At 41.6% G+C, this 21,309-nt stretch overlaps 1 protein-coding gene across 2 annotated transcripts in view; it reads right to left on the bottom strand.

Moving 5' to 3' along the window:
- PLEKHA1 (pleckstrin homology domain containing A1) overlaps nt 1-13,772 on the bottom strand; it is a 57,111-nt gene extending 43,339 nt beyond the window's left edge. For both annotated transcript variants that reach the window (XM_001103307.5, XM_077947744.1), the window contains exon 1: nt 13,674-13,772. The gene's annotated coding sequence lies outside the window, so the exon portion shown is untranslated. The remainder of the gene's footprint in view (nt 1-13,673) is intronic.
- Nucleotides 13,773-21,309: the final 7,537 nt, after the last annotated feature.

Raw genomic sequence — 21,309 nt, 5'->3', positions numbered from 1 at the left:
TACAACTCTCCACCAGCAAAAAATTACAACTCATTTGAAGAGGCTCAGATGACTGTTAGCATTTTTAAGCAATAAAATATTTTCAAATTACGGTTTGTACATTTCTTAGACATAATGCTTAGCACACTTAATAGACTACAGTATAGTGTAAACATAGTTTTTGTATGTACTGGGAAACCAAAAAATTAGTGTGACTGATTCTATTGCAACATTTATCTTATTGCCATGGACTGGAATTGAACCCACAATATCTCTGAGATTTGTCTACAGATATTCAGAATTGAACACAGGTAGGCAAATAAACCCTTGTATATGAAATGTTCATAGCAGCATTATTCACAAATAGCCAAAAGGTGGAAACAACCCCAACATCCATCAGTGGGTGAATGGATGAATAAAATGTAGCATATGCATACAATGGAATATTTTTCAGACATAAAAAGGAATGAAGTACTGATACATGCTACAGCCTAGATAAACCTCGGAAAGATGCTAAATGAAAAAAGCCAGCAACAAAAAGGTACATGTTATATGATTCTATTTATATGAAAGATCCTAAATAGATAAATCCAGAGCAACAAACAGTAGATTGGTGGTTGCCAGAGGCTGAATAAAGTGGGAAATGCAGAAGAGCTGCTTAATAGGTGATGAAAATGTTTTGAGAGTAGATACAGGTGATAGTTGCACAACACTGACACTGTGAAAGTATGACATGTCATTGGGTTGTACACACTAAAATGGGTAATCTTATGCTAATTTCACCTCGACTAAAAAATAAAAATAAAGGATGCTGTAATGTTACTTACTAGGCAGTTTCTACAATGACTGCCCCAATACAATTTATCTTACTTCTTAGTTTAAAAGAATAGAGCAGATAAATTAGCTACTTGAAAAACTCAGTGTCTTAGAATGCTCACTCTAGAAGTCAGCTGTCATATAGGAAATCTGACTGCCTTCAGACTGCCTTGTTGTGGGAAAGCCAACTAATCCCATGAAGAAGCTGTGTAAAGAGAGGTGACCAGGCCACACTCAGCTGTCCCAGCCATTCCAGCAGAGTGAGTGAAGAGGCTATATTGATCATCCAACCCAGTCAAGCCTTCAGATGACTCTCATTCCAGCTGCCATTTGACTGCAACTACGAGAGAGAAAGACCCCCAAGAGGGAACTGCCCAAATGAGCTCCTTCAACCCAGAGAACAGTGAAAAATAATGAACTGTTATTTTAGGCTACAGAAAAGCCCTCAGGCATATATATACCATATAAATATAATATACAGAACATTCAAGGAATTTTATAAACAAATGTCAGAATTTTCATTGGTTTTTAGTGCTATAGATGAAATTATTACCTGAATAGCTATTTGAAAATTAAAATACGCTTTTAAATAAAATATGGGTAAAAGAAGAAATCAAAAGGGAAATCAGAAAACATTCTTAACTAAATGAAAATTTTTAACAGTCAAAATTTGTAGTATGCAGCTAAAGGTGATTTTAAAGGAAAATTTATAGTCTTAAGATGTTTTTATTAGAAAAGGTCTAAAATCAATGACATAAACTCCACCTTAAAAAAGCTAGAAAAAGGTAAAGTAAACCCAAAATACAAAGGGAATAATAGATATCAGAAAAGAAGCTAATAAAACTGAAAACAAACAATGAAGAAAATTAAAACCAAAAGCTGTTTCTTTGAAAAGATCAAATTGATAAATCTATAGCTATGTGAACCAAGTGAAAGAGAGAAAGCAAATCACCAATACTAGGAAGTACAGAGGGGTTATCACTACACACCCTATAGATATTAAGTGGGTAATAAGACTTCATGCAAACAAATTTGATAATTTAGAAGTAAACAAATTATTTGAAAACACACAATTTTGAAAAAACACAATTTTGAAAAAACTGACACAAGATGAAAAAGAAAATCTGAAGTACCTATTTCCACCAAAACAAATGAATTCATTACTAAAACCCCAAAAAGAAAAGTCCAAGCCTAGAATAGTTTATATGTGAATTCTACCAACCCCGTAAGGAAAAAAATAACACCAATCTTTTACAAATTCTCCTAGTAAACAGGAGGAGAGAACAGTTAATTTTCAACCAAGGTGCCAAGGCAATTTTGTAGAGAAAGGACAGTCTTTTCAACAAACAAGACTGGAATGATTGACTATCTATGAGGAAAAAAACTAACTCTAAATCGATCACTGACCCAATGTAAAAGCTAAAATGATAAAGCTTCTAGAACAAAATATAGGACAAAGTCTTCAGGACCTTAAGGGGAGACAAGTATTTCTTAGATAAGACACAAAAAGCCTTAATCATGTAATAGTTGATATATTTGAAATGTAATCAAACTTTAAAATTGCTCTTCAAAAGGCACCATAAAGAAATGAAAAGACAAGCCGCCAAATGAGGAACATATTCAATATATATGTATCTAGACAACAAATGATACCCTAGAACAGGCAGGTAATTATTACAATTCAAAAAGACAACCAAATAAGAAAATGGTCAAAAAACTTGGAACACACAAGTTGACATAGAAGATATAAAAATAGTAAATAAACACACAAATAGATGTCTACCATAACTATTCAGGAAAGTGATTGCAAATAAAAACCACAAGATACTATAACATATCAACTAAAATGTCTGTGACAAACAAACAAAAAAACCCTGACAACACTAAATGCTGTCAAAGATGTGGAATAAATCAACTATCACACATTGCTGGTGGGAATGCAAAATGACATAGCAACTTTGGAAAACAGTTTGGCAGTTTTTATAATTAAACATATCCATACAATCCAGCCATCCCACTCCTAGGTATTTATCCAAATGAATTGAAGGCTTATGTTCACATCAAATGTTGGATACAAATGTTTATAGCAGTATTAGTCATAATTGGCAAAAAACACAAACAAAAAAACCAACAACAACCCAAATGTCCTTCAACTGGTGTATGAATAAACAAACCGTGGTGTATCCAATACAATAAAATATTACTTGGCAAAATAAAGGGACAAATTATTGATACATGAGCAACTAATAAATCTCAACTGTATCTTGGTATATGAAAGAAGCCAGATCAAAAAGATATGGGACATGGAACAAATCAATAGAGATGGAATACTGCTCTACAGTAAAAAGGAACTACTGACAGATCCAACAACATGAACGAATCTCAAAACGATAATACTAAGCAGAAAAAAGGCCAGAAATAGGCTGGGCACAGTGGCTCACACCTGTAATCCCAACACTTTGGGAGGCCAAAGCAGGTGGATCACCTGAGGTCAGTTCAAGACCAGCCTGCCAACATGGAGAAACCCCGTCTCTACCAAAAATACAAAATTAGCCGGGCGTGGTGATGCATGCTCTAATCCCAGCTCCTCAGGAGGCTGAGGCAGGAGAATTGCTTGAACCTAGGAGGTGGAGGTTGCAGTGAGCCTAGATCGCACCATTGCACTCCAGCCTGGGCAACAAGAGCAAAACTCAATCTCAAAAAAAAAAAAAAAAAAAAAGCCAGACACAAAAGGATATGGCCTTCTATAATAATTCTGTTTCCTAACAACATTTCATCTAGTGGTTTTAGTGTTATTTATTTATAGAAATAATTGTATTTCTATAAAATTCTGAAAACTGCAAACCAATCTATAGGGACGGAATGCAGATCAGTAGTAGTTGCTTGGAGCTGAGGGTCAAGGGAAGGACTGTAAGTGGCATGAGGATACTTCTCAGAGTTATGGAAATGTTCTGTATCTTAATGTGATTGTAGACATGGTCAAAACTCATCAAATTATACATTTTAAACAGATCCAGTTTATTGAATGTAACTTCAAGAGGTTAATTAAAAACCCAGTACCAATGTAAAAAAAAAAAAAAATTTTTTTGAGATAGGGTATCACTCTGTTGCCCAGACTGCAGTGCAGTTGCGTGATCTCGGCTCACCACAACCTCCACCTCACAGGCTCAAGCAATCCTCATGCCTCAGCCTCCCGAGTAGCTAAGATTATAGGCACCACGCCACTCCCGCCCGGCTAATTTTTGTATTTTTAGTAGAGACAGGGTTTCACCATGTTGGCCAGGCTGGTCTCTAACTTCTGACCTCAAATGATCCACCCGCCTTGGCATCCCACAGTGCTGGGATTACAGGTGTGAGCCACCACACCTGGCCCAGTAACAATTTTAAAAACTCATTTATAAATGACTACAGATAAAGTTTTTTAAAAGCTTTCCATGGCAAAAACCTCATAAGCAAAGTCAAAGCCAGTAGAAAATATCTGCAACTTATATCACAGACAAAGGGCTAATCTCCCTAACATTAAAAGAGCTTGCAAAAAATGTCAAGGGAAACATATCAAACGTTCAATAGAAAAATGAGTAAAGGACATGAACATTGTACCAAAAAAGATATTAAAATGGCCGTTAAATATATGACGAGATATTCAGTATCACTCATAATAGGAGAAAGACAAAAAACCATACCAAGATGTAGCCATTGCCAATGACATCGCAAGAATAGGAAGAACACGAGAAACTATCACAGGGATTCAAATTGCAAAATCTATATGGTAAGAAATGGCTCAAGAAAGATAACTGGTTTCTTTAAAATTAAATTCAAAAGCAGGAGAAGAAAAGGAACTGGAGGAGAAACCTATGAATTTAAAAATACTTTAAAAGACATCCAGACCAATCATGACATGTGGATTTTATTTAAATCCTGTTTCTTAAAAAAAAAAAAAAAAAAAAAAAAAAAAAAACCTGATATATTTAAGCAAATCGGAAATTTGAATATTGTCTGATGATATTAAGAAAACAGACACATTATCTTTGGTGTGATAATGGTATTGTGATTGTTACCAAAAAAAGGAGGAGTCCTTTTCATTTAGAGATACTTACTGATATAAAATAAAATGTTATTTATCTGGGGCCAGGCATGGTGGCTCACAATTGTAATCCCAGCACTTCGGGAGGCTGAGGTGGGAGGATTGCATGAGCTCAGGAGTTCAAGCCTACAATATGACAAGACATTATCTCCACCAAAAAAATAAAAATTAGCCAGGCATAGTGGTGTGTGCCTGCAGTCCCAGCTACTTGGGAGGCTGAGGTGGGATAATCGCTTCAGCCCGGGAGACTGAGGTTGCAGTAAGCTATGACTGTGACACTGTACTCCAGCCTGGGCAACAGAACAAGACCCTGTCTCAAAAAAAAAAAAAAAAAAAAAAAAAAAAACAAAGAAAAAAAACAGAAAGAAAGAAAGAAAAGAAAAAAGAAAGAAAGAAAAGAAAAAAATGTTACCTGGGATTTGTTTCAAAATAATTTGAGAGAAGGGAACAAAGAGAGGAGGCATTGGTAGTTGGGTTGGTAGTTGCTGGGGCTAAATGATGGTGTTCATGGGATTGGTTACACTTTTCTATTTTTGTGGATGTTCACAAATCTCCATAATAGAAGTTTTTTAAATCTATACTACACAGATACACCATTTCTCATCTATTAGACTGGCAAAAATTCAGAAGCTTGACAACACACTATACTGATGAGGCTGTAAGAAAACAGAAACTTACATTGCTGACAAGAAGGCAAAATGTTAAAACCCTATTGGGTGAATCTGGTACTATTTCACAAAATCATATATACTGTTATCCTGTGATCCAGCATTCCTACTTGGTACTGTAATGTGAAACATTTTAGGTATGATAAGACTTCCAGATCATTATAATGTACATTATTGGATAATGTAAATAAGTTGATATGATTAATTATATTTAAAATAAAAGAAAACATTTATTTGTTATTAGGAACCAAGATTTTCACAGTGAGAGTAAAGAGGTACAAACACAAAACAGAAGAACAAACTGTATACAATATGTCTGAATTAGAAATACTATGAACTACATAATTTCTGATGAAATGATAGTAACAGAATATCACCACTTTGTAATCCCAATGTCTCACTGATTTACACAAGCATCTTCAATGAACACTAAAACCAGTAGATGAAATGCTATTAGGAAACAGAATATTCACAGTATCAAAATATCATCCCACAGTTTTGTTACTAATTGCAAACAGGAAATGTATCTTTACATTGGAGAGATCTTATAGCCCCCACCTTTACCAAATAACTTGGTATCTATTGAATCCAGAAGCTAGGTACTAATGGATACCATTTCTCTCTAAACAAACCAAGTATAGTATGAGTCCACTGACAAGAAATATCCAGAATGGGCAAATCTATAAAGATAGAAGGTAGATTACCAGTTGCCTAGGTACAGAGGAAATGAGTTGTTGTCTAAGGATGAGAGGGTACAGGGTTTCTTCGGGGGAGATACAAATATTCTAAAATTGATTGTGATGTTATCCACATAACTGTGAATGCACTAAATCATACATTTTAAATAAGTGAATTATATGTTGTGAATTATATCTCAATAAAGCTTTTTTTTAAAAAAAGAAACAATTACAAATGTATTTCATTCTAGAGTACGTTAGAAACCCTAAGGACTATTTCATCTCCCAGACCTCTATTGTTGGAGTATCCCAGAGAGTGGTCTGTGGATCTCTTTCCTATATATACTCAGTGTCTTCGTGAGCTTACTCATTCTCACAGGTCTAAATATTGATGACTTCCAGACTGTTATCTCCAGCTTTGAACACTGTTGACCTCCAGACCCAAGTATACAACTGCCTATTCTACAGTTCCACTTATCTAACAAGCCATCTCAAACTTAAACTGAGCTTCAGATATTCCCCTCAGAAACCTGATCCAGCCTTCCCTAGCTCAGTAAAGGGCCACTCCCTTCGTCCAGCTGTTCAGGCAAAATGCCTTGAAGTCATACTTAAGTTTTTCTCACCCTGTGGTAGTCCGTTCTTGCATTGCTATAAAGAACTACCTGGGTAATTTATAAAGAAAAGAGGTTTAATTAGCTCATGGTTCCACAGTCTGTACAGGAGGCATGACTGGGGAGGCCTCAAGAAACTTACAATCATGGTGGAAGGTGAAGAGGGAGGAGTTACCTCTTACATGGCAGAAGCAGGAGGAAGAAAGAGAGGAGAGAGAGGTACACACTTTTAAACAACCAGATCTCACGAGAACTCCCTCACTATCATGAGAACAGCAAGTAGGGATGTCTGTCCTGTGATCCAATCACCTCCCACCAGGCCCCTCCTCCAACACTGCGGATTACAATCCGACAGGAGATTTGGGTGGGGACACAAATCCAAACCATATCCTATCCTATGTCCAATCCATCAGCAAATCCTGTCATCTCCATCTTCAAATTATAACCAGAATCCTACTTCTTACCACTTGCTGCCACTCTGGTCCAAGTGATCATGACCTCCCACCTGGATTATTGCTAAGGGTCTCTCCTAGATCTGGCCCTTACCACACTTCAATCTATTCTCAACACGCAGTCAAAGTGATACCATTAAAACATTTATTCAAGTGTTCATTCAATAAACACTTACACATAGTACTACTCATAAAGCACATTTCTAAATACCTAAATATTAGTTTGTTTAATCCTTGTAACAATTTTACAGATGAGAAAACCAAGACATCTGCTCAAGGTCACATGCTTAGGAGTGGCAGTGCCAGGAGTCAAACTGGAGGAGTCTGGCTCTAGAGTCACACTCCTCAATACTATGTAATACCTCACTCTGCTCAAAACTCTTCAATGCAATAGATGTCAACCTTGGCCACTTACTAGAATTACCTGAGAGTTTTAAAAATTCCTGATGCCTACGTTAAAACACTGCCTCCCCCACCACCGCCGACCAATTAAATCAGAAACTCTGGGATGTGATCGAGGCATCAGTACTTTTTTAAAGCTTTCCCGATAATTCTAACATTCAGTCAAGGTTGACAACTATTGTTTCAACAGGATCCCATCTCATTCAAAGTAAAAACCTAAAAACCAAAGCCCTCATAAAGACCGCTAGGCCTCGTCTGCCCTGTTATCCCATCTCAATACCCACCTTATTCATTTGGCCGCTGGACTCACCACACAAGATTCCCGCTCAAGGACTTAACTCAAAGTCACTTTCTCACTGAACACCTTCTTTTAGATCTTATCTAAAATTGCAAATCCTCCAAACCGTTCTGCCACTTCCATCTCAGTTCCCTATGTTATTCTCCTCCTTAGCATTTACTGGTATCTAACGAATGATACAGTTTCACTCATTTACCTGTTTCTTGTTTGTTTCCCCACACTGTAATGTAGGCCCCATGACAGCAGGGATTTGTTATTTACTGTTGTTTCTCCAATGCCCAAAGCAGTGGCTGTCACATGGAAGACCCTCAGTAACTATTGTTGAATGAAGTATGAAGTAACCCATAATTACTGCATCAAAGATTAACATTAAGTTTCCTGATAGAAAGCTGTTCTTCCTCATCAGACAAGAATCATTTACCAGATTTAACTGATTTATTTAAATAATGGAAGGAAAAAGGTTCAAACATTGTATTTCCATTTGAATGTATATTCTTAGTAAAAATTACATGAGGCAAAAACAGACACAATTATATTATTAACATGGCCCCCCACCCAAATTTCTCCTTCGGCTTTACTCATACTCTAAGGTATAGTTAGATCTTACAAATCAGTCATAAATTAACATAATCACAGTTAACATCTCATCAGTCAGGAACCAGGAAGCCAAAAAATAAAGCAAAACACAGAAACAGCCTCAGTGATATAAGAAAAAGCAAAGAAAAATTAAATTCTACACAGTGAGACCTCATCAGGCCATAAGACTTCACTATTATTTGTTAAAACATGTCGAGAGGGACTAGTCCCGTTCCCCACAATCACTGACAAACACAAAGCTGAGGATATATAAACAACGAGGAGCAAATATCTGTAGAGTCAGGCATGGCTCTGGCACCCTAATCAGCACCATCCTTCCACTCTGTAAGAGCAGTTGACAGAAGAGAGAGAAAGAACTAGAAGTCTTCAGGGAGAACACAGGGAAAGGAAGAAGGTCTTCACCCAAAACAGTGGCAGGGGCCTCTAACAGAAGTCACTCACCAAGATCAGAGGGGCCTAGAAGAGACTCTCACCCCATTCTCCAGTTCCACATCTACTTATGCAGCAGACTGAGAGACCGACCCCACGCGTCTACTTGAAAAGGGGGGACAAAGAGAACTGATAAAAAATGGCAGGGCACAGAAAGAAGGCAGACTTAAGTAGTCTGTATGCCACTATTTGACATCACAAGGAAGTGAGTTTCCAGTAGGTTGAATGGAAACCATAGGGTACCTGGACTGGAGTTGTTTTGCCATTATCAAAATCTCTCTCTGCAGAGAGAAAAGATCTCCACCCCAACTCACACACATTCACGTAACCAGTGGGTAAACTGACAGGATGGGAGCAAGCAGATGGGTGTGTAGGTTGGAAAAGGTTTAGCTACAGAAAATTTCATATCCAGAAACTGCAGCAGGAGTCTCCCTGCAAGATCTCACCAAAAATGCCAGTTTGGTTGCCTATTAGTGGACTGCAATGGCCTGCCACTGTTAATCAAGAGAGGACTTTAACAGCACCAGTAACAAACACTTGTCTTTTTCTACTTCTCTTCTTGACACGTTTGTATCCAAGTAGATCCCTCAAGAGGGAAAGCAAAGAGGTATCCCAGGAGCTTACCACAAGCCATCCATACCCCAAGTGCTTCAGGAAGTAAGTGGCCTGACCATGGGGTAAGGAAGGGGGAAAAAAAAAAACCTTTAAATTGAATATATATGAGATTGAACTTTCAAACTGGAATAGACTGTTTGATAATAAAAAAAATAGTTTATGTATTTATTTATTTATTTTGGAGACAGGGTCTCACTCTTCTGTCACCCAGGCTGGAGTGCCACAACACAATCTCTGTTCACTGCAACCTGTCTCCCAGGCTCAAGGGATCCTCCCACAACAGCCTCCCAACTATCTGGGACTACAGGCACGTGCCACCACGCCCGGCTGATTTTTCTATTTTCTGTACAGACAAGGTTTTGTCATGTTTCCCAGGCTGGTCTCAAACTCCTGGGCTCAAGCCATCCTCCCACCTCGGCTTTCTGAAGTGCTGGGATTACAGGCATGAGCCACTGAGCCCAGCCTAGAGCTTTTTGGTAACTGTAAATGACAGAAAAGCCATCATTTACCCATGATGTTATGGGGGGTGGGGGACAGCAGGATGGGAGAGAAAGAGCCTACAAAATATAGTTAAAGGCAGTGAATGGTGAAAATTCAAACTCATGAAAACTCTTGTGTTTGTTCTCAGTAAGATTGGACTGCTGAATAACCTGATGACATATGCAACAGCATTCTCACCCTTAATAATGGGAGGGAACACCTGACATGGAAATTCTCAGGAGGGATTTACTGTATCGGGTGAGACGCTACATTAGAAGCCCTCTGAGATCATTTCCAATTCTAGTGCCCGTGATTGTCTTTTCCTGCAAGAGGTTAGATTGAATCCAGAATCTAGAGTTCAATGGTTAAACCATAAAAGGCTAGGCTGCCTAAAGGACTAAAAACCACAACTTTCTGGAGAATAAAGCTATCAGACTGACAAGCCTGATAAGAGTTCCATGTAGGAAACAATATTTTGCTCTAAAACTTATTTAACTTAAAAAAAATCCTAAATGACTAATTTTCTGTTATATCCAACAGAAATTCCAGTTCAAAGAAAGCTTATAAAATCCCCAAAGCCCCATCTTCCTGAATAAAATCAATTCAACTAATTAAAAGGTTTACTAAAATAAATAGCAAACATATGTTTGCTTAAGCATCTAGGAATCACAAACTCACATATCCCCTATTAGACAGTACCCACAAGAAAAAAAGTTACTTAGGGTCAAATGGTTTAATATTGCTCAGTAAGTGTAAGAGAGTTCTAGTGCTGTAACAACAGGATGCTTTATGTTTACATAAAAATATCCCATATTTTTATGTTTCTAAAAATAATTAAGCATTATAGACAATTATCTAAAGCTACCAAGTTTTCTGCCCTTTCTGAAAGCATTCCTTTCAGATACCATGTCAATAAATTCTTAAATGCTGGGTATGGTCAAAAAACCTAAAACCAAATCTTAATATTTACCTCCTACTGAAGTCATTTTATCGTATCATTGTAGATCTAAAATAAGATTTTTTAAACTTCAAATTTTAATTTTAATATTACCAAAAGTAAATTGCTCCAAAATGAGAAAAGTAATTATTTGTATAGTACCTTAGCTCGCAGTTGGCATCAAATAGGAAATACTTTAAGGCAGTTAGTGCTATCAAACCGAATATTTTCTAATAAAAGCAGTGTTACTATTGTCACAAATAATTACTACAATATATTCAGAAAACTATCTTCCTCATTCTCAAATAAGTTAAACAATAACGACTTGACATCAAGCAATATGTCAATATCAAAGTATGACTTAAATTATGCTAATAAATTATTTCTTAGATTTCATTCTGGGTTACAAATTATCACACAATTAAAATAACTTTGGGATTTGCAGCATGACTAATAATAATAATAAAGAACTTCCAGGCTTAAGTCAAAAAGTCACTTTGTTTAATTAAATCTCCATTAAATGATTTTTTTTTGGGGGGGGGAAGTCCCCATAAAAATGTAAAATGTTTCCACCTTTCCCAAGTATGTTCCTAGGAGTCGTCAATATTGTCACACCCTATATGCTAGCAACCAATACTTGAATACTGCCCACAATGACTTTTTAAAGAAAAGAATCCAATGCTATTCTTAACATCCTTAAACACTTCTAAAAAGGTCCTTCCGGTTTATGAACTCATGGCAATTTCCTCACAATTGTATACTTATCCTGTTTCACTGTCTCTCCTAGTCTATGACAAACTCAAATTTACACACCATCTTTCCTATTTTGTTACACTGCTAAAACTGGGGAGAAAAAAAGATACAAACCTGCTACTTTCCCCCCTACCAAAGCGACAATGAACATACTAATTAACAAGATAAAGACTGGAAGCTCTGCGCGCGCCCGCGCGGTGTGTGTACACACATATATTTACATAATATATATATTCTTAATGTCACTAAATTCAGTCATATACCTTGATACAGGTATACGCTACAAGAGAAAACTGTCAGTGGATACAGTGTAAGGTTTACGGCACCATAAAATAAATTAACTACTTTATTAATTCAAATTCTGTCAAACTTACTCTTGTTTAAATGTGTCAGTACTCTAAAATGCAATTTTCCTTGGGAAAATTGGCCAAGATAAAAAAACACTTAAACTAACTCCACTGGGGGAAATATTTCTTTTGTCATACGTGTGTCAACATGAAAAAATAAGAGCATGAAAAGTAAACAGGCATTGCGGTCAGAAAAAATCTTCTTATTTTAATATAACGGGACTTCAAGTTCTTCAGATTGTGAAGAAAAACACAGTTTCACAAAAAAATCATATAACTCTTACCCAAACTTTGCTGTAAATGGTTTCAGTGGCATCTGAGTATGCAAGCTGAGTACTTGGGGAAACTAAGCAGATTGATCAGGAGTTCTAAGATAAAAGACAATGGTGTAAACCTCATAGTGCGCTACTTGTTCCAGTCATTAAACACACAGGAAATAAGATTTTCTATTTAGAAAACTAACTCTCAAGGGGCAGTGACTTCATTAAGACAAAGAAAATCTTATTAAAACAGTCAACGATCAATTGTAAAATAAGAAAACAAGTATTGCAGAACTGGAAGGTGAAACAGACGAAGAAAATGCAGAAACTGCCTGGATACTTGTTCCTTGAATCTCTTCTTGTACTGCCCCCAAAGACAGCAAAGGAGTTTCATTATTTATATGCCCAGACCACGGTAGATGCTCTGCTCGGGGGCACAGCCTCACTAGAATTCTACCAAAGGCAGTAAACACTATAAGCAACAAGACCGCTTTCATTATGACACACTTTCCCATCTTTCCAGGAGGTCAATAGAAAGCATCTGAAACAAACCACAAACCACTCAGGACGGCCCCAAAGCTCTGCGGTTGGCAGTTGGCCTCGGCGTCGAAAGACCTGGGTCTGGTCGCCTCCCCGGTGCCACCTGCTTGACCTTGGGCAAGTCGCTTTCAACGCTGCCTCTGGCCACCTGCCCCGAAGGTGCGGAGGTACACCGCGGACACCGCCCGACTTCAGGGCCCAGGGCGGAGCCGGCTTCGGCCTCGGCAAGTCCTGAAGCCAAAACGCATTAAACACCAGGAAAGGATGCCCGGGGCCGCGCGCCCCGCGGGCACAGCCCTGGAGGGAGCCGCTCCGACCGGCGCCACCGGGAATCCCCGGGCAGCTGCGCGCACCGCGCCCCAAGCGGGATTTCTCGGGGGGCGGAGACGCCGAGGAGCTCTTTGGCCCCGCGACCGCCGCGGGCCTCCCGCCCTGCCCCGCCGGGCGCCGCCGAGGGCTGACGTCGGGAAAACAATCGGGGACCCACGGGAAGAAGACGCCGCCCCCTCCCGCGGCCCCGAGCCAGGGCAGGTGAACCCGCCCGGCGGCCTCCAGGTGCTGCGGCGCGCGGGGCGGACGTGCGCTGAGGGGGCGCCGGACCCGCACTCACCCGCGCCCCCGGCCCCTCGGCGGACGCCTCCCCGCTCGCCTCAGCGGGAACCGCGCTCCGGCGGCCCCGTCCCCCACCCCTGCTCCAGCGCGGCCGCGTTCCTTAAGCCAAACTTTACCGCGGCCTCAGCCCGGAGCACCCGCGCCGCCGCGGCCCCGGCTGCCACAGAGGCTTGGCTGCCCGGAGCGGCGTCCACGACGGCCAGCTCGCGCACTGCGCACGCGTCCCCACGCTGCCTCAGCCCTCAGACGGCGGCTGAGATTCCGGAGCCGGCGCTCCCAGCCCGCAGAGACTACGAGTCCCGGCAGGCCCCGCGCGGGTCCCGGCGGCGTGGCGGGCCGGGTGGCTGGTGTCTTCCTGGTTCCAGCGACGGCGGCCTCGGCGCGCCGGGGAGGGTTGCGCACTGAGCTCTGGGCCGCCGCGCCGCGGTGCTTCCTGGTATTCGTAGTTTTTGAGCACCACCGGGCTTGGCTCGGAGGTGGAACTCCGGGTTCTCTGATGTCATCGCCTAGAGCTGCGAGGAACAGGGATCTTTAAAAATAGGCTTCGTTAGTTTGCAGATAATTTGTTTGCAAGCTGTCCCATAATCGGTCCAAGTGGCACAAATGTACAGGCTGCGGTACGACCTGGAGAAAAACGCTTTACACTTCTGCGCGCCAATTTTTCGCTCTTCTCTCTCCCTGCAAATGTAGCTCCACCGCCTACTTACAATGGTGTTAATAGTACAAGAGGATGGGAGAGACTTAAAGAAGAATTAGTCGAAATTCTTTCAGCAAGGGTGGAGCATGAATATGTATTCTGGTAAATATTCCTTGAGTGTTTAACAATTTCGCGAGCACTTATTGTGTGCCAAGTACGCGATAGGCAACCCGGCATTCATCTGAGAAAGAGACACTGTCGCTGCCCACATGGAGCCTGCAGCCTGGGGGGAACTCGTCCGCAAACTAGCATAGTCGTTCCAGATTTTAATAGAATGGCCAGACTGAGAAAGTTCAAGAGACAGTAGCGGTGGGGGGAGGGGGGAGGCTCTTCAGAGAGAGTGGCAAGGAAAGTTGTCTGAGGATGTGATATATGAGCTGAAACCTGAAGAATGAGAAATATTCAGACATGCAAAGAACTGGGAAAGAATTACATGCCACGCCTTTCACAGCGCATGCCACTCTAGGCTCTTAATAAATGTTATTTTTGTGTGCTTTTTCCTTTCCTCTCCCTGCACAACCCTAGATCACATCCTATCCCCTTCAAACCCTTTAAAAAATCTTTATCAGCATCTTTTAGAACATCCTTCCTATGTGAAAATGTACATGAAACAAATGTCCAGTGGTAAGATAAGCTGTACAGCTGCTAGGACAGAAGACACAACCCTGGTGACAGGCTGGAATCTGACTACTTTGCCACTTCTTTATTTGCGAACTAGGTTAGAAGTCTGGGCTCTCAGCCTGGCCTCCTGACTTGTTTCTCTTCATAGGACATCATATAGGATTTTGAGTTTGTCTTTATTAAAATCTTAGAGGAAGCCTACCTGTTATCTGAATCAGAGGTGTAGTGAACAGCCCTAGAATTTCCTGTGTAGACTTACCTATGTGACTTTATGCAGAGAGTGACACTTTGCCCTTCTGACCCTCAGTGACCTCAACTGTAAATAAGTGTCATCCACCCTGCCTGCCTTACAGAATGTTTTCAGAGTCTGATAAATTGATGGAGGTGAAAATATCTTGCAAACTGCATAGAACGGCTCTCTTACTGCCTCTTTCAGATTTAGCATTTTCAATTGCCTTTCATTCAATGTGATATTTTGATTATCTTTTGGGAAACCTTAGCTATGCAGCCTTGTTGACATCTGTCCATTTTGGGGGGCTCATCTGTATAATGGTTGAAAGGGTTTGGCCTCACTGTAGTTTATAAAGTAGCCAGAGCAGATTGTTTCCTTTGGTCTACACAGTGGGTTTTTGCTGATTTAACTGAATGTGTGGTTAACATTTAAAAACAAAAATCTAGGTGTCACCTGTCTTATCCCTCTAATCATTTGAGTCTGCCTTCCCTGGCTAGAATGTCTAGAAGGAGTCTCTAGCTTCTCAGTGCTAGAATCCTAGAAGATTCCAGATTAGAAATTTGTTTATTTGAAATTCAAAGTCAAATTCACATCTTTTATTTGATCTGAAAATACTGGTCGTGAGAATAGAACACTTAGGCCAACAGCCTCTGACCCTGACCAGGCTGGACCCACCAGATCTCTCTCTTGAATGTTGTTTGACATCATTGATGAGTGGTTTGAAATTGTTCCTTTGGCCAATGTGGTGGCTCTCGCTTGTAATCCCAGCACTTTGGGAGACTAAGGTGGGCAGATCACTTGAGGTCAGGAGTTTGAGACCAGCCTGGCTAACATGGTGAAACCCCCTCTACTTAGCTAGGCATGGTAGTGGGCACCTGTAGTCCAGCTACTCAGGAGGCTGAGGCAGGAGAATCAATTGAACCCACATGATGGAGGTTGCAGTGAGCTGAGATCGTGCCACTGTACTCCAGCCTGGGGGACAGAATGGGACTCGAGAAAAAAAAGTTGTTCCTTTGTTCTTTTTGCATAACAAGCCCCCAAATTTTTTTGTCATTGGGAGCCATATTTACATACAGTGAAGAAAGCCAGAAAAGTAACTCAGTTTGCCCGAAGACACACAACAAGATAGTATAGCCAGAAACTGATAGCTCCCAATCAGCCAATAAATACAGAGACCAAAAAAAAAAAAAAAAAGCTCTCTGCTTTTCTTCTACCTTTTTTTTTTTTTTTTTTTTTGGATGCAGAGGTTTATTACATAACAGTGCTTTCAGTGTTATTTAAAAAAAAAATAGTATGGGGAAATTACAGTCTGGGAGCAAACCAAGAACACTCTGGACACACTGAAGGCACTGAGGAATGCTGGAATATTCCATTGCTACTTTTCATCTGAAGAAAAAGGAGGAGTCTGAATTCAAGGATCTACAGTTTAGCTGTTTACTTTTTTTTTGGTGGGGGGGGGACAGTCTCACTCTGTTGCCAAGGCTAGAGTGTGGTGGCACAATCCCAGCTCACTGCAACCTCCACCTCCTGGATTCAAGTGATTCACCTGCCTCAGCCTCCCAGGTAGCTGGGATTACAGGTGCCTGCCACCATGACAGGCTAATTTTTGTATTTTTAGTAGAGTCGGGGTTTCGCCATGTTGCTCAGGCTGGTCTCAAACTCCTGACCTCAAGTGATCTACCCCCTCCTCAGCCTCCCAAAGTTCTGGGATTACAGGCGTGAGCCACCACGCCCGGCCTACAGTTTACCTTTAAAGTATCACTGTCATCATTATCATCATGCTTTGCACGTATGAAGTACTTTGATGTTTCATTCAAAAATAGCTCTCGATCCCCTTCCATATGCTTAGTGGTGGGCTCTGGGTCTTCCAGAAAGATGTCAGCCCCTCTGACAACACAAAAGCAGTGAACAGAGGCACGTAGAAAGTTCCTGAATGCTAGTCACCTCTCTAATATTTGACATCTGCAGCATTTCCTGCATTATCTTTTTCCCCTTAGCAATGGTCACTTTCCTACATATTATACAAGTATTTTTATATATATATTTTCTGCATATCCCTCCAAACTGTAACCTCCACGTGGACAGGGATTTTACGTTTTGTCCCTGCTTGTATCCTTAGTGCCTAGAACAGAAGTATGTGTTGAATGATGAATGCCACAGCCCCCTTTATGGACAGAGCCAGCATCAGAAGCCAAGCAAAAGGAGTACCTCCAGAAGCAAACCTCTGTTCTAACCAGAAATCAGAACCAAGATAGAACAAGAATTAAACATGAACTGAACACTCTCTGAACCCGGCTTTGTTCTTTTTGTGTCCCCTCTAGAAACTGGGTAGCAGAGAGTTAAAAACGGCTCTTCCCTATTTTTTAGTGTAAAAATGGCACAAGAACTCCAGGCTGGGAGTCAGTGGGGTTGCTTCTGTGGGTGAAGAGTCGGAGCTGGCTCTCTGACCCTGCCACACAACTGGCACCGACCAAGTGAGGGGAAGCGTGATTCTCAGTAATCACCTCAAGCAGGCACAGATTAAGTGACCTGCCCAGATTACCAATCAGGTGACTGGAGTCTCCTTCTGGAGCTAATTGTTGCATCCCAGGACTGGGGCACAATCCTCCTTCAGGAAGGTGCCACAAAAGACCATCCATATTTTATGCTTACCAAGGTGCAAGAATAGGATTTCTGAATAAGTCAGCAACAAGCTCAAATTCCAGGCCCACAAAGGGAAAAAAAAAAAAAAATGGGCATCCAGGGAGATGCTTGCCTCCAAGACTCGTAGAGAGCAGAACTACGTCTTTCCTGCCTTAGGATTATCAGACAAGGAAGGGAGCCCAACACTGAACATCTAGATTGGACAGGATCTAAACTCGATGAATGCCACTGGAGTTCTAAAGGTCCCCAGCAACCCTATGATCTCTGGGGGTGTGGTGGGTTCCAACTGCATCTGCACCCTAGTTAGGTCATACATTAATTACCCTGACCACATGTGGCAGACCTGGAATTGTGGTAAGCCCTAAAATTGCAGAGCACAGGATGCTTGCTGTCATCCAAACATGTGGACTCTTGCTCCAATGTGGTGTGAAAACTTGAAAAACAAGATTTTCTGAAATCAAGATGATCATCCAGGGCCACACTTGGGTTGCTAATGGCAGCACTGAAGTAGAGAGCATTCTAGAAGGGGAAGACTCCTTACAAACAAAGCTGGGAGAGAGGATCTGGGAGCAAGTCCGTCTTGGGCTTCACAAGCTCCTTAGCCTGTGGGAATTGTACCTTAGGCCCCTTCCCCTCACCAGGCGGGGCACGGTGGCTCATGCCTGTAATCCCAGCACTTTGAGAGCGAGATGCAGGCGGATCACAAGGTAAGGAGTTCGAGACCATCCTGGCCAATATGATGAAACCCCGTCTCTACTAAAAATCCAAAAATTAGCTGGGTGTGGTGTCGGGCACCTGTAATCCCAGCTACTCAGGAGGCTGAAGCAGGAGAATCGTTTGAACCTGGGAGGCGGAGGTTGCAGTGAGCCGAGATCGCCTCACTGCAGCACTCCAGCCTGGGCACCAGAGTGAAACTTTGTCAAAAAAAAAGAAAAGAGGAAGAGAACATAAGAGTCACTGTTTCCACCAGGTGAGCCTGGATGTCATGGGCCCCAGCCCTGGAAAGGAAAGTAAGAAGGTGGGGCCCTGGAGTCCATCTGCCCTCACTAGCTGGGTGACCTTGAACACGTTACCTGATTTCTCTGGCGATAGTTCCCACTTCACAGCCCCATCATTAGTCCTAAATAAAATAATGCAGTAAAGATCTGGCACATATTAGTGGCTCCATCAGTGTCAGCGATTCTATGATTTAGTTTGGCCCGATTCCCTGAACCCACTTGACCAAGGCAATAATACATTCAGAGTCTCTTACATGGGCAGTGGGTAGATTCTAAAATTACTTTGATTGCTATGGTCCTTGTTCATATGAGAGTGACTGGGATGGGATTGTGGTGTAGGATCTAGCAGAATTTGGTGCAATGCAATGTGGATATGGTGCTGGGGACGTAGCAGAGGCCTGACTTGAAAGGGCTCAGGCCACCAAGCTAAGGGGGCATTTGAATTTGTTTCCCCACAAATCGAAGACTTTTGAAAAGCACTCCTAATGATTCTAATGTGCAGTAGATGTTTGGTTGTGCACCCGACCCCCAGTCTCTCCTGGCCACAAAAATAAATAAGTATAAACGAATTGACGTGGGAAGACTAGAGCAGGGCTGCGATGACGTCATCATTTCTCATCTTGTCTGGCTCCTTCAGAAACATTTCGCTTTCATCTAAAAGCCTCCAGCTTACCCTCCTCCCCCTACAACCTACCTGCCCTTAGACTAACAGCAGGGGCAGCTTTAGAGATAGCATGCCTTCCCTGACCCCCTGGCATGTAAGTACATCTTTGTTCCTGACTGGCATTTAATAACAGTACTTTATGGTGAAACAAAAGCTGTAATCAGAGCCCAACAATGGAAGCTGCAGTCAGTGCTGAACAATACTCAGAATTCCTATGGTGATCCCCCCCATCCGCAGCTGTGAGAACCAGAAGTCACAAGCACGAATTCCATTCACAATTATTCGCCCAGTCCCACTGCGACATATGCGAACCACGGCTTTCCTGACTCCTTGGCGCGGCTTTCGAGGGGCTGAGAAGGGATGCCAAGCCTGGGCCCCAGCCAAGGGCAGCCAGTGCAGGTGTGCACGTGGGGCTGACTCTGAGAAGCCACTGCAGTGGCACAGTGACAGAGCCAGACTGCTCCCACGCTGGAGACTCCAGCAGCCATCTCTGCACCAGTACTTCATGCAAAACTTCCTTCACACAAAAGAAAGCTTTCTACCTATTTCCTTATCTGAAACTGCAGTCTGTACATTCTAGGATAAGCCCAGCCGCAGACTTCTCCTGCACCAAGTCCTGGACCCTTGGGGAAAGAGGGTCTTTAACAGGGACTGCTTTCATAGTTGTCATGCACGTTAGAATCTGCTTCACATTAGAACCATTGGGAGTGCTTTAAAAAAAGTTTGTTTTTTTTGAGAGTGCAGTGGCGCGATCTCCGCTCACTGCAAGCTCCGCCTCCCAGGCTCACGCCATTCTCCTGCCTCAGCCTCCTGAGAAGCTGGGACTACAGGCGCCCACCACTGTGCCCGGCTCATTTTTTTTGTATTTTTAGTAGAGACGGGATTTCACCGTGGTTGCCAGGATGGTCTCCATCTCCTGACTTCGTGATCTACCCGCCTCGGCCTCCCAAAGTGCTGGGATTACAGGCCTGAGCCACCGCGGCCGGCCAAAAAAATTCTTAAGACCTTACCCCAGACCAATCTGAATCTCTGGTCACGAGGGACTGGGATTACTATTATTTTTTCCTTCTTTTCTTTTTGCTTTGTTTTGAGGTATAACTTATATATAGTAAAGTCTACAGCTCTTAAGTATAAAGCTCAATCAACTGTGTGTGTCCATCGTCCGGGGGAAGATACAGTTCCAACACCCCAGAAGGCTTCCTCTAGCTCTAGCAGCCAGAGGTAACCACTATTCTGATTTCTATCTACATGGATTAGTTCTGTCTGTTCTTGAACTTCATATAACTGTCATTACACAGTATGTATTATACTCTTTCGGGTCTAACTTCTTTTGCTCAACATTGTGTCTATAAAATTTATCTTCATCAATGTGTGTTGTATTGCTGTGTAATATTCTCTTTTGCACACAAAGCACAATTTGTCTATTTTCCAGTTGACGGACATTTGAATTTCCAGTTTTGGGCTATTATGAATAAAGCTGCTATGAACGTTTTTATGCAAGTCTTTGGTGGACAATTGTACTCTTTTCTCTTGGATATTGGGTGGAGTCACTGGGTTATATAGTAAGAGTACATTTAGCTTTGTAAGAAGCAGTGAAACTGTTTTCCAGATTGGTCCACCAGTTTTACTCCAACCAGCAGTGTATGAGAGTTCCAGTTGTTCCATATTCTCGCCAGCTCTTGATACTGTCAACCTTTTTATTTTAACCTTTCTAGTAGATGTGTAATGGAATCTTATTGTGGCATCAGTTGTTTTAAAAGGCCTTCAGATGATTCTAATGCACAGCCAGGGCTGGGACCCAAGGATCTTATCTGCCTCAGTTTACAGACAGGAAACTGAAGACAAGAGGAGAAAGAGTCAAAGTCAAACTCAGAGCTCCCCACTCCTGGTCCAGGAA

Source organism: Macaca mulatta, chromosome 9 (assembly GCF_049350105.2).
Source record: "Macaca mulatta isolate MMU2019108-1 chromosome 9, T2T-MMU8v2.0, whole genome shotgun sequence".
Taxonomy (NCBI): Eukaryota; Metazoa; Chordata; class Mammalia; order Primates; family Cercopithecidae; genus Macaca; species Macaca mulatta.
This window is presented reverse-complemented; position numbering and strand designations above follow the sequence as displayed.